The sequence below is a fragment of the Pezoporus flaviventris genome, unplaced genomic scaffold (assembly GCF_033815535.1).
Source record: "Pezoporus flaviventris isolate CSIRO_AGI_PZ_B2104156 unplaced genomic scaffold, CSIRO_AGI_Pfla_v1 ptg000213l, whole genome shotgun sequence".
Taxonomy (NCBI): Eukaryota; Metazoa; Chordata; class Aves; order Psittaciformes; family Psittacidae; genus Pezoporus; species Pezoporus flaviventris.
The window spans coordinates 12,503,531-12,514,429 of record NW_026892761.1 but is presented as its reverse complement, the minus strand read 5'-3'; the positions used below and the strand labels follow the sequence as shown (position 1 = coordinate 12,514,429).

General features: G+C 44.6%; 1 long non-coding RNA gene across 1 annotated transcript; it reads right to left on the bottom strand.

The window, feature by feature from the left end:
- Positions 1-4,853: 4,853 nt before the first annotated feature.
- On the bottom strand, positions 4,854-6,333 carry LOC133262625 (uncharacterized). Its single transcript, XR_009741369.1, has 3 exons — positions 6,249-6,333; positions 5,344-5,487; positions 4,854-4,978 (listed from the first exon to the last, which is right to left on the bottom strand). It is a non-coding gene; the product is annotated as an uncharacterized LOC133262625 (long non-coding RNA).
- Positions 6,334-10,899: the final 4,566 nt, after the last annotated feature.

Genomic DNA, 10,899 nt, shown 5'->3' with positions numbered 1-10,899 from the left:
AAAAAAAACTTTCTGGGTTTCTCTAACTCCTTTTAAGCCTGGAGAAAATCAAGCAAAGTGGCATTCTGCAATAGCCAGTGTTCTACTGGTGACCAAACCTCATTAGACACCCAAAACTTAAAAGATCTAAACTCTTCTTCCCGATTTAACCCAGAAACCTCGGTATGAAATTCCTAAACCCCACGTTAGAGCTCTTAAGACCAAATCCTTGGCAATTTCAGGCTTCTCCTCCGTACATTTTAGTTTGTTTGTTTAATATCGGGTGTGAAAGATTCCTGACCAGATGAGCAACCTTCCAATATAGTTACCTGTATACTCTGTTACATCTACTCTGTTACCTGAGGTCTGTACATACACACACACTTACACTTCAGTATGTGCATATGGGCTATATTCAAAACCCAAATAATGGAGAATTTATTGATAAAAACAGTAAATAAATTTTTGTTTGCCATTTTCTAGCAGAGATCTGTCTGAGGGTTTTCTATCAATCTTTTCCACTGAGTAAATACCAGTTACTGAAACAAAAATCATTCAAGGGAAAGAAGTAGGAGGGGTGGAACTGAATGATCTTTATGGTCACTTCCAACCCAAACCCGTTCTGTAATTCTATGACATTTTCAATTAGTGTTTTCAATCACATTTACTGCAGTATATTGTGAAATGACAAAAATACTGTATTTCAATATTTTCTACACAAAAATATCTGCTTTTTTTTTTTAACATGATGAGTTTTTAATGGCCTTAATTGCAAAGAACTATTTGAGACCATCTATTAATTATTTATTAACTGTTAACCATTCATTTAACTACCTACTGTGAGGTGTCCCTGCCCATGGCAGGGGGGTTGGAACTTGATGATCTTAAGGTCCTTTCCAACCCTAAGTATTCTATGATTCTATTAAACCATTTAACCACCTATTTAATCAGATATTTTAAAACATTTCAACAGACCTGATTGCAGGGGTCTTTCTCAGCCTTCAACTTGCAGGAAAGGTGATGATATGGGGTGTTATTCATGATCCAGAGAGGACCATTCGGTGGGTTTGAAACTGCAGGAAGTCCCATGGGATAATATGTCGTAGGCGGCCATGGCAGTTACCCATAAGGAACTCTAGATCTTGCAAAAATCATGAGAGATTTCATATTCCTTCCAACAAGTAAAAGAATCCACTGTACAGACAGGGCTGGTAGCTCTTGTTTTCATAACCACAACTATTCCCTGTCTCTAAATGAACATTACTTACATGGCTCTTAACCTACCAGGAGATTATCCGAGATAGCGAGTCAGACTTGTTCTACACATTGCATTTCACCACATACTACCCAAAAATTGTCTTTGGACACTGACTGGCGTTGTGAACAGATGCTCTGGTGCATGGACACACCATGCAGCATACAAACATACTTTTGTCACACCCTGGACATTACACGACGAGCAGTGTCGGTGGCTGCTGGCGTCTGCCAGTTGTTTGTATTCTACATGAAAAGTGAAACTGGGCATCCTGGACAAGTCTCAAAGTTCTCTCTGGACACAAAATTGTAGGTCATCCTCAACCTATTTTGCTGACCCATGAGACAAATTGTGTTTCTATTAAATCAAGCCTTCAAGAAATATCTTCCCTAACTTGACAGTGACTAGTTAGCCTGGCTTGCAGCAAATAACCGTGGAGCGACAGGCATCTGACAGTGATTTCTCAATGCCTGGGCTGCAGTTCTCTCCTCTTTGCCCTGGCGGGTTGCAAGCAGCAGCAGGATATCGGTGTGTGCTTCAGGCAGGCAATTTCTGATTTCAACTCCCAGCTTTTCCTGGGAAAATATTTCTTGATAGCACAGCTGAAAGATGTGGAAAGACATCGTTGTTGGCTGTAAGGAGAAAGAGCTGCCTGCTCTACACAGCATGGAAACAACAGTTAATTAGCCAGTAATATTAAGAAGCTTGGTATGTTTACAAACTATGAGTGAAGAAATGATTGAGATGTTAATGTATTCAGTAGGTGAACATAAAACCTCAGTGGCAGCAAAGGATTCCCTGAGCTTTCCCTGGTGGCCCTGTGACTCCAAACCACATTAAAAGCAAATGAACCAACAAAGAAACAGGCTGATGCTTTGATGGAAAAGTGTTGTGTTGAGGTCAGGAATAAGTGATGTCAGTTCTGCCTCTTGCTTCAGGAGCATCTGTGATTTTCCATAATCATTTCAAAGACGGCAATCTAACCAAAAGTAGTGTTAAGTGGTCCCTCTCTACTCTTGGACTAACCCAGTGTTGGTGGTTTTTTGTCTACTACCACTGCTAACAGTAAATTTTGCAACATGCTGCTGGTAGGTTTGGTCATGCTAATAAATGTTGGTTCAAGTGGGAATTCCTTGTGGGAGCTGGCATATCCTACACCACAGCCACTGATTTCATTGAGTTCCAAACCGTTTCTTAAAGCATTGCGAAAGCTGGTCAGGGAAACCCTGTGCATTGATGCTGTGTAACCTGGTATCTAACCACAGTTATTTCGTGATACACATAGATATTTGCAGGTAGAAGAATTTAACTTTATCTGCAATGAAGAAGTGTATCAAAACCTCCAGAGATGCTCTTAGCAATCTTAGTAAACCTTGAGTACTGGGATATCACAAACAACAACTTCAGACACTAAGCCAGCAGGCAAAGGAAAACAAAAACCAGAAAGCCAGTAGGAAACAACGATGAGGTCAGGGAAGACCTGGAGCTTGTTTCTGGAGAGGGAAAGCTGGGACTGTTGCAAAAAAGCAGCAGGGCTACAGCAGGCAAAATAATCCCTTACCCTGCCAGTCCTGCCTGGGGCTGGGGTCCTGCTGCAGGCAGAATGGGGAGGGGGGTGGAATCACTGAGCATCTGCTGTTGCTCAAAGATTCCAGTCCAAGTGAGCCCCGGTGCAAGGGAAATCCCAGTTTTTCCCATTGCGCGCAGGGGAAAGATGCAGAAACAAACAAAGGAAAAAGAAGGATGAGGCTGGTAGAGCTCGCTTAGATGTCGTCAAGCAGAAGAGATTTCAGGGGTGAAAACAGGTTGGTGACAGGCCAGTGCTCAGCTTGATTGCTCCTTCCCTCCAGCCCACTGCTGGTGTGAGGGTGGAGGGTGCTCCAGTTCCTGTGTGCTGGAAGTGCAGGCACCGCTGCCACCCACCACATCTCCTCAGGGAAATCTGTTCCTCCTCAGCTCCAAAGCAAACCCCTTGCTTTGACCTTGCTGAGGTCACAGGGATGAAGAGCAGGGACTTTGCAAAAGCTTCTGCCCCTACTCCTGATGTGAGGGTCTGCAGAAGGCAGTTCTACCACATCCCATTCCCCATTCCCTCTTAAGATCTCAACCTTGCCTGATCCAACAGCAGTGATGCTGGTTAGCCTTCAAATGTGGGGCCAGGCAAACCCCCATGCCTGTGTTCATAGTATTGGCAACCCCAGGTATTCAAAACCTCTTCACCTGGGTGTCACTCAGCTTTGCTGTCCCTCAGATGCTTCTTTTTAATTATCTTCTTGCTAATCCCATCAGTAATTACTCCAAGCCATTGCAACATAGCTCCAAGTCTCCGAGTGCAGATGCTCTCACCATGAGCCATATGCCTGAAACAAAGAGAGATGAACCTGTTAATATCCAGGCTTCAAGAACTCTTTCACCTCTTCCTACCCTCTGTGGGTTATCAAACCCATCAGCTGAGCTTGCTTTCAAGGCCAGATACCATGAGAGACATGGTACTGTAGGAGACAGGAGAACTCCAGGGTAACGCATGGAGGTTTTCAGCTGCTGACATTGTTATGGGTCTTCCTGGTGTTCCTGCAAGTTTATGACAATGGTAGCACTAACCAGAAATTTCCTCTTGAGGGACAAAGTATCTACAAATGCTTTACATACTGGGGGTACAAAAAGGGTTAACACCCCCTCATCCTGGCATGAGCAGTAGCTCTAATTCCCTTTTCTGCTGAGATCAGTAGGGTGCAATTCCAGCTAGGAACATCCATGGAGAGCAGAGCAGGAATTTAGTATCTCTAGCTGAAACCTTAGGAAAAAAATGGTCCATCCTTAACGCATGCTCTTGACTGTTATCAGGTTCATTTCATTTCAGTTCAGAACAGAATTGCTTAGAGCCAAAACTTCACAATACCTGGATCTATGGACCGACAGGGACTGGGAAAGAGCAGTGCTTGTGCTGGAACTGCATAACACACCAGAGATATGCCTGGCGGCCATAGCCCAGGACAGAGGCATCAACACTTCATCCACAACCCCAACAGTGTGATTGGGCTGACTAGTACAGCCCCCACGGGGAAGAGGCAATAAAGCCACCACTGAAAGAGGATGAAGAGGATTTGTCATGCTGAGCAAGTGCTATAAAGGTTTTTATTGCCACTTGTTGGGGAAGTGCCTCACTCTCGACAGTGATGGAGTCCTTCTGAACTGAAGATATTTATCCACAGGGATAAATCAGGACTGATTTTACTGAAGAGCTGGGACCTGATCTCAGAGCACAAAGCAACCAAGTGCTCTCAGGGCTCCTCTTGTATCAGCTCAAAGCCACCTCAGCCCCCACTTCAGCAAAGGCGGTTTGCAGGAGGAATGGTGGCACAGCAAAGGGTCCTCATGCTTGCAGAGCTCCAGGGGCAGAACTGCTGCCTTCAGGCCAGCACGGGGCAGAGACTGGAGCTCTTCACATCACATCACACCAGCTACTTGCTCTTCACTTGCTGTTTAGTCACTGCTAACGCAAAACACCCAGGAGCCTCAGTCCTGGCCAAGAGCAAAGCTGCTCCTTTACACCCAGAGGATTCTTTTGTGCTTCTTAGGATGAAAAACCAGGCTGGTCCCATCAAGCCTGGTCCCACACAAGCATGCTGTCATCTCTGCTCTTCAGACAAGTCTGGCTCAGGAGCAAGGTGAGAAATCTGGAGCCAGAGCTGATGAGGGCCCTTAAGGCTGCTTTTGCTTGATGTGAAGTACCTCAATGTACATCTTGAAATAGGGATGCCCAGGATTAGGCCCAGAGGAGCTCTGTCCTCCTTTTACCTCCCTTCCCTTGCCCCATTTTGTGCCCCAACTTACAGTAAGGCAGCAAGTGGCAAATGCAGAAGTGGTGAATTGCAGCCTGAAAAATGCCAGAATGATTATTGTTGTTCAGGAGAGAAGGATTAATACAGCAGCCCAATGCAAGATTCGTATTTTGGGCAAAGTATTTTCATACAGATGAGAATCTACATCCATTTTCTCAGCTACTTGATTCATAGGAAGAACAGTGCTGAAGAAACAAGTGGAGAAAAAGGAAAATAAAGGCTCAGAGAACGCTTTATCAGTTATCAGATTAATGTGCAGCAAGGTACCAGTGGCAGGAAGAAGATGATTTTCAGGGCATGTTAATAAAAAACATCAAGCTGATGTAGAGGATCTGTTGCTTATTTTACCCTTTCTAAACTGCATCTTCTCAGACTGTCAGGAATGGCTTGGGATCCAGGCCAGCAATTTCCCTAATAGGAAGAAGGGAGAAGGGGTCTGTTAAAGCGTGGATGGTGTGCTGCTACTCAGCTAGAGTGAACGTGATGGATGGGGTGGCTGCTCAGCATCAGGCAGGGTGCAAAAGGGCCTCAGTAACATCTATTAAAGCAATCCATTTTCCCCGTCTCATCTGGCACTCACTCTTTGTCACCACACTTGTTACCTTTTCCTGATCGTAAATGCTGGGGAGATTCAAGGTATTTGAGCAGTCAGAGACGACAAATCCCTACTAAGAAGAAAGTGTAAAACAGCAGGAGAAACATATTGGCTTCATCCTGAGTGAACATTAAATACACTTCACATTTGTCTAAGGAGACAGTTAATGGGAAAACGGGTTCTTTAATTGAATGGGCTGAGGGTTTCACGCAGCTGCGTATAACAAACGCACAGGAGAAAGCCATTTCTCTATGCAGGGATCCCAGCCTGGGTGAGGCAAGAGGGAGCATTTCTTCCAGAGAATTAACAGCAAATGCAAGTGGCTGGTGAGGACAAGCTAGCGTGATGCTTTTCACAGTGCGGCTTTATTGAAAGGAAAAGATAGGGAACTTGGATCAGACATTTAGCCCAAAACTGGCCTAGGGCAACACACAGCAGAGGGTTATTCTTGTTGTGGTTTACAGCTGTCTTGAAGCCCAGGGCATGCCAGCTGGTACATTCAACTTGTCTGGGTCATTGGAGCCTTCTGCAGAACAGGGTTTTTCTCACTCAGTGATTCAGTGACAGCTTTACTCACCAGGATGTAGCTCTGCAGCTTGTGCTTGTGTTAGTGCTGCATCTTTTGCCCATCCTTCCTGGACCAGTGCTTCTCACCAGCCTCTGAAGTACAAGGTATTGACAACTGTTGCACAAAGGTGCCAGCCACAGCAGCCCAGAAAATACTCAAAAACTGTGTATGAGTTTTATAGCCTGTATTTCCCCTGACATGTGCTGCATTTGTCCGTTTGCAGTCACATCAATCTTCCCGTCTCTTGAACATTCCTTCCCCTTGCACAATCCTTCAAACTCACTCTCCTGCAGCATAACCACTTCACAGTCTAAAGAGCATCTCAGATCCTGGGATTAACTTGAATATTATTTTCCTTTATTTACCAGAAATGTTTTTCAGACACATAAACCCATTACCTTTCCAGGGTGTACAGAAGAGCATGGCAGGGCCAGCAAAGCAGCCAAAGCAGTGCATCTGCTTTCATTCTTACCATGTTAATTAATAACATAATTAAATGGTGAAAGCCACTAGTGGAGTGTTGAGGGAAGGGGCAGAATAAGGAATGTAGCAAGAAAGGGATTGAAGGAACCTCCTCTGTTGCCAAGTCCTCTTCCTCTGATCCCCACCAGCTTATTAAACCCAAAAGTAGTAGCTTTTCCCTTGCTCCCTAGGGGAGTCTGTAAAGACCTGACCTTATATATCAAGGAATCTCCTCATTTGCAACTAGAATTTATACTTAATCAGTTTATTCTTGTTCTGTAGTTTAAATTCCCTCTCCTCCGTGGGGCTTATACAGCTCCAACAGGCTGTATGAGCATCCCCTCCTTCAGCAGCTTCTTTTTTCCCTGTATCCTCACCACTCTTCTCCATACCTGTAAACCTCCCTCAGTCTGTGCAGACATCAGCAGATACGTGTGCTTTGCCAGGCTGTGAGGACAGCAGCAGCTGCTGGGACAGCCCAGAGGTTGGTGGGGCTCAGCCCTGAGCAGGGATGCCTGAAAGGATCTGGCACCAGCAGGGTTCAAGCAGCTACTCCAGGTCATTTGTTCTAAAGGTGGGATTTGCTTGAGCATACATGGGGGCAAACCAAACTATTCTACTCATTGCAGCTGCCTCTGGACAGGTACCAGGAGGCAGCATCATACCTGGATGCTAGCAGGCTTCAGGAGCCTTCTCCTCAGCAACTACTGCCTCGAGTCCTCCATGCCATACCAGGACAGGTTTCAAGGGGCAATATCTCCTAATAGCGGTAACACAGATCTATTTTCCAACTCTTCAAGGCTTTTTTCCTCCTTTTCCTTCCCTCTTTGGTTTACCTGAAAGCTGGGGACATCCATAGCAGCAGAAAGGCAGCTGACAGGTTTTCTATCATATTAGGGACCTGGATTTGCTAATTCCCAGAGCAGCATCATAAACAGAAACCCTCATCAATGCCAGGAAATTCTCTCATTCTTTGTGTGCTCATTAAGTGCATTTATTTAGCAAAAGGGCAGATGCAGGTCTGAGGTTTTAAAGGCCACAGGGAGCTGGCTGGCTGGCTGGCTGGTCTCACCCTGTTAACTGTGTTATCCCAATAACTGCTGAACACACAGACACCATAACTCTCCCAGTCTGAATCCGTGTTGCCCCACTGCCAGCTTTTCAGCAGGACTAGGAGATCAGATGTGAAAACTCTGACTTGGTAGGCTGAGTATAAGAAGCACTCAGAGGACCTTATCTTCTTCACAGCCCAGGTAGCGTTAGGTCACATTAAACACCTTTCCAGATCCTTGGTATTCCTTTCTTACCCCAGTACTGAACCGAAAAGCCAACTGCAGTTACAGACGATAAATGGCCAAGAACCAGTCTTCCCTGCCTTCCATGCAGGACATCCCCAGAGAAGGAGGAAGCCACTTACCCGGGGTGAGGAGAAGCTGTTGTTACAGAAGTGGGAAGCCATTGCAATGGGAAAAGAGAAGCTGGTACTTTATTCCCTGTTGTGATCACTCTGCCCAGGTGACTCAGTGCTGTTCAGAGTTTCCTTGTGGGGGTTGAGGAGGTTTCTGTAAGTCCATGAAACTCCAGCAGGAGACAGCCTGGGGAAGGGCTGTATCTGTCAGGGACATGGGCCACAGCTTAACTGGTCGTACTTAAGGTGCAAGACCTCAATCAAGGACTCTCTGTCTCATTTTCCATCAAAAACAAAAAAAATAATAGGACAATCATAGGCATAAGAGTTAAGTCAGTATGTTTTGCTTCATCTTTAACATAAGGCTGGGAATATTGTTTCCACTAATAGAGGAAGAAGAACAATTAGTCTTAGAGGGTATTAACACGTTGAATGTGCAATGTGATACAGATTTGTATGACAAATTGCCTTATAAGACTGCAATGAAGTGAGACTGGGTTTTCCAAGGTATTTGCAATGCTAATGCTTGGCAATGCCAGGTATCTGGTGACACTGCATGACAGGGAGGGCTATGGGTAGAGCATTAACCAAAAGAATAAGGGTTATTAAATGTGATATAAGGTACATAGCAAATGAGTAATTTACAAATGCATGTGACATCAATGGTTCAGGAATTTAAGAAAGGGTTTTCTTAGAGGGTGAGCTGTTCTCTTGGGAGGACATCTCTGATCTCTCCTTATCTCATCTCTACTAAGTCAAAAGGGTTGGGAGTTTGATAAAAAGCTGTCAAGATTTCCCTGCTAGAAGAAGTAATATTAATAAGAAAGTGCATTAAACATGCCGCTTGTAGCTTTTGCTGTTGAGGGAATAAAATACTTCCTTAATAACCACTCTGTGATTGTTTGGAAGGATGGGCCTTGTTGAAAAACAGGTATTTAAACACCTCATCTTTACTTAACAGTTCATACTCCCCGGCACCTAAATCAGTAAGCTTCAAAATTGTGATGTTTAGTGGTCCTTGTGCAACATGACAGAAGGTGCCAATCCGGAACCTATTAGACAAGTGGCCACACACTGCAGCTCACAATAAAATCTAGCTGCTGTGATGAAGCCACAGGCAAGAGTAAATGTTCGCTGAGGAGTCTCCATCCTGCTGTTCGTGGTGAACAGAGTTTGCAGACATTAGAGCTAACTGGGAATTTTCCAACAGACCATGTCTTTAGTGAAGAAACACATTACAGGATGCCAGAAACCCTGGCCTCATGTCCCAGATTGCGTCCTCCCCTCCCCACACAAGAGCCTGGGCGCCAGGGAAGTCAGGGAGCCTCAAGAAGAAGTTTTAAAAAGTAAGAAATGAGACATCTGGCTTAATATTTGTAAAAGCACCTCATTTCTTAGAAATCAGCAGTTTTCTCTCCGCTTTATAATGCCGATACGTTTTAAGTTACTCCAGAAAAGCAACCCCCGCCTCCAGTCAGCCATAGTGGTGTAAAGATGTCTCAATGGGCTCTCCCTGGCAATTTTCACCAGTAGTAGTTTCCAGAAATCAATTCAAACCCCATTGAAACCAATTGGCATTCAGTTTAATAAAATCCTGACCTTTCCTTAAAGAGGAAATGAAGTTTTACTATTACTAGGAAAAGCCAGCCCCTTACACCCCACTATGTACTTCCCCCTTGTCCTTCCACACACAGAACTGGAGTCATCCAGGAGGTGTTAATTATTTAGTTTATGCATTCCCTTATCCCTTTCCTATGTCAGTGGGAAATTGTATTTAAATGGCATTTTCTTCAGGCCTGTTATCACAAATATGCTGTAAAGCAATTTGGCTTGCCCTGTTTCCAGAGGCGTTAAGAGAAACAATTTATGACTCCACACTAGTGATTGGTATTGTGGCTCTGCTCATGCTTTACTAAACTAATGTCTGCAGCTCAAAAAGAAAAGGAACCTGCCCACAGATGTCCCCAGCTGGTCTCATTCACAGAGCTGGAGATTCATGAACCAATGAATGCTCCCAATTTGCCAAGCAGATGAATTTGAACGAGCGTGCAGAAGTTCACCCCATAAACTGGTTAATGGGAGCCACTTATTGTGCTTCTAGCAGTAAATGCCCCCAATTTGCTGCCACATGAAAATAGCTCAAACCTTTCATTGCATCTGTGCTGAAGAATAGGGTTGTGTGAGCTCCAGTCACTGGTGACGCAGAAGTTTTTGTCCATATGTGGCTGCTTTGCAGCTTCATACCAGTGACTCTAATAGCCAGTTTTTGCTGGTCTTTTCAAATCACTACAATTTGTATGTGCTACTTAATGAGAGCGTCAGGAAGCCCTCCTTCCGTGATGACCTCCAATTCCCATCTGCCCATGTTCCCCAGTCACAGCCAACGCTGAGACACAAAGATGCTGAGGCAAATGCAGATAATAGTGCTCCAAATTTTAGGTCCCGTTTCTTTTCAGAAGGGTTATCTTTCCCTTCTGTGGGATGTAAAATTAGAAAATTGTGCCCTCCAAGTCTCCTTCTCCAAGGCACAAAGGAACAGCCTGGGCAGCTTCTGAATGTAGCTCGTAACCTTCTGATCCCTCCTCTCATTTTAGCATCATAAAATATTTGTGGTCTCTGTCCCAAACCACTGCGTAGGAAGACAAAATAGAGTTAAGAGCTGTAATTTTCAAGAACATGGGATCTTTAGAGCTGTTCAATACAGGGACACATCAAAATCTCTTGAAAAAGGAAGAAGGCATCAAGTAATGGTGTTTTTCCTTTGTATTTTCTTCCAGCTTGCAGTGGTGC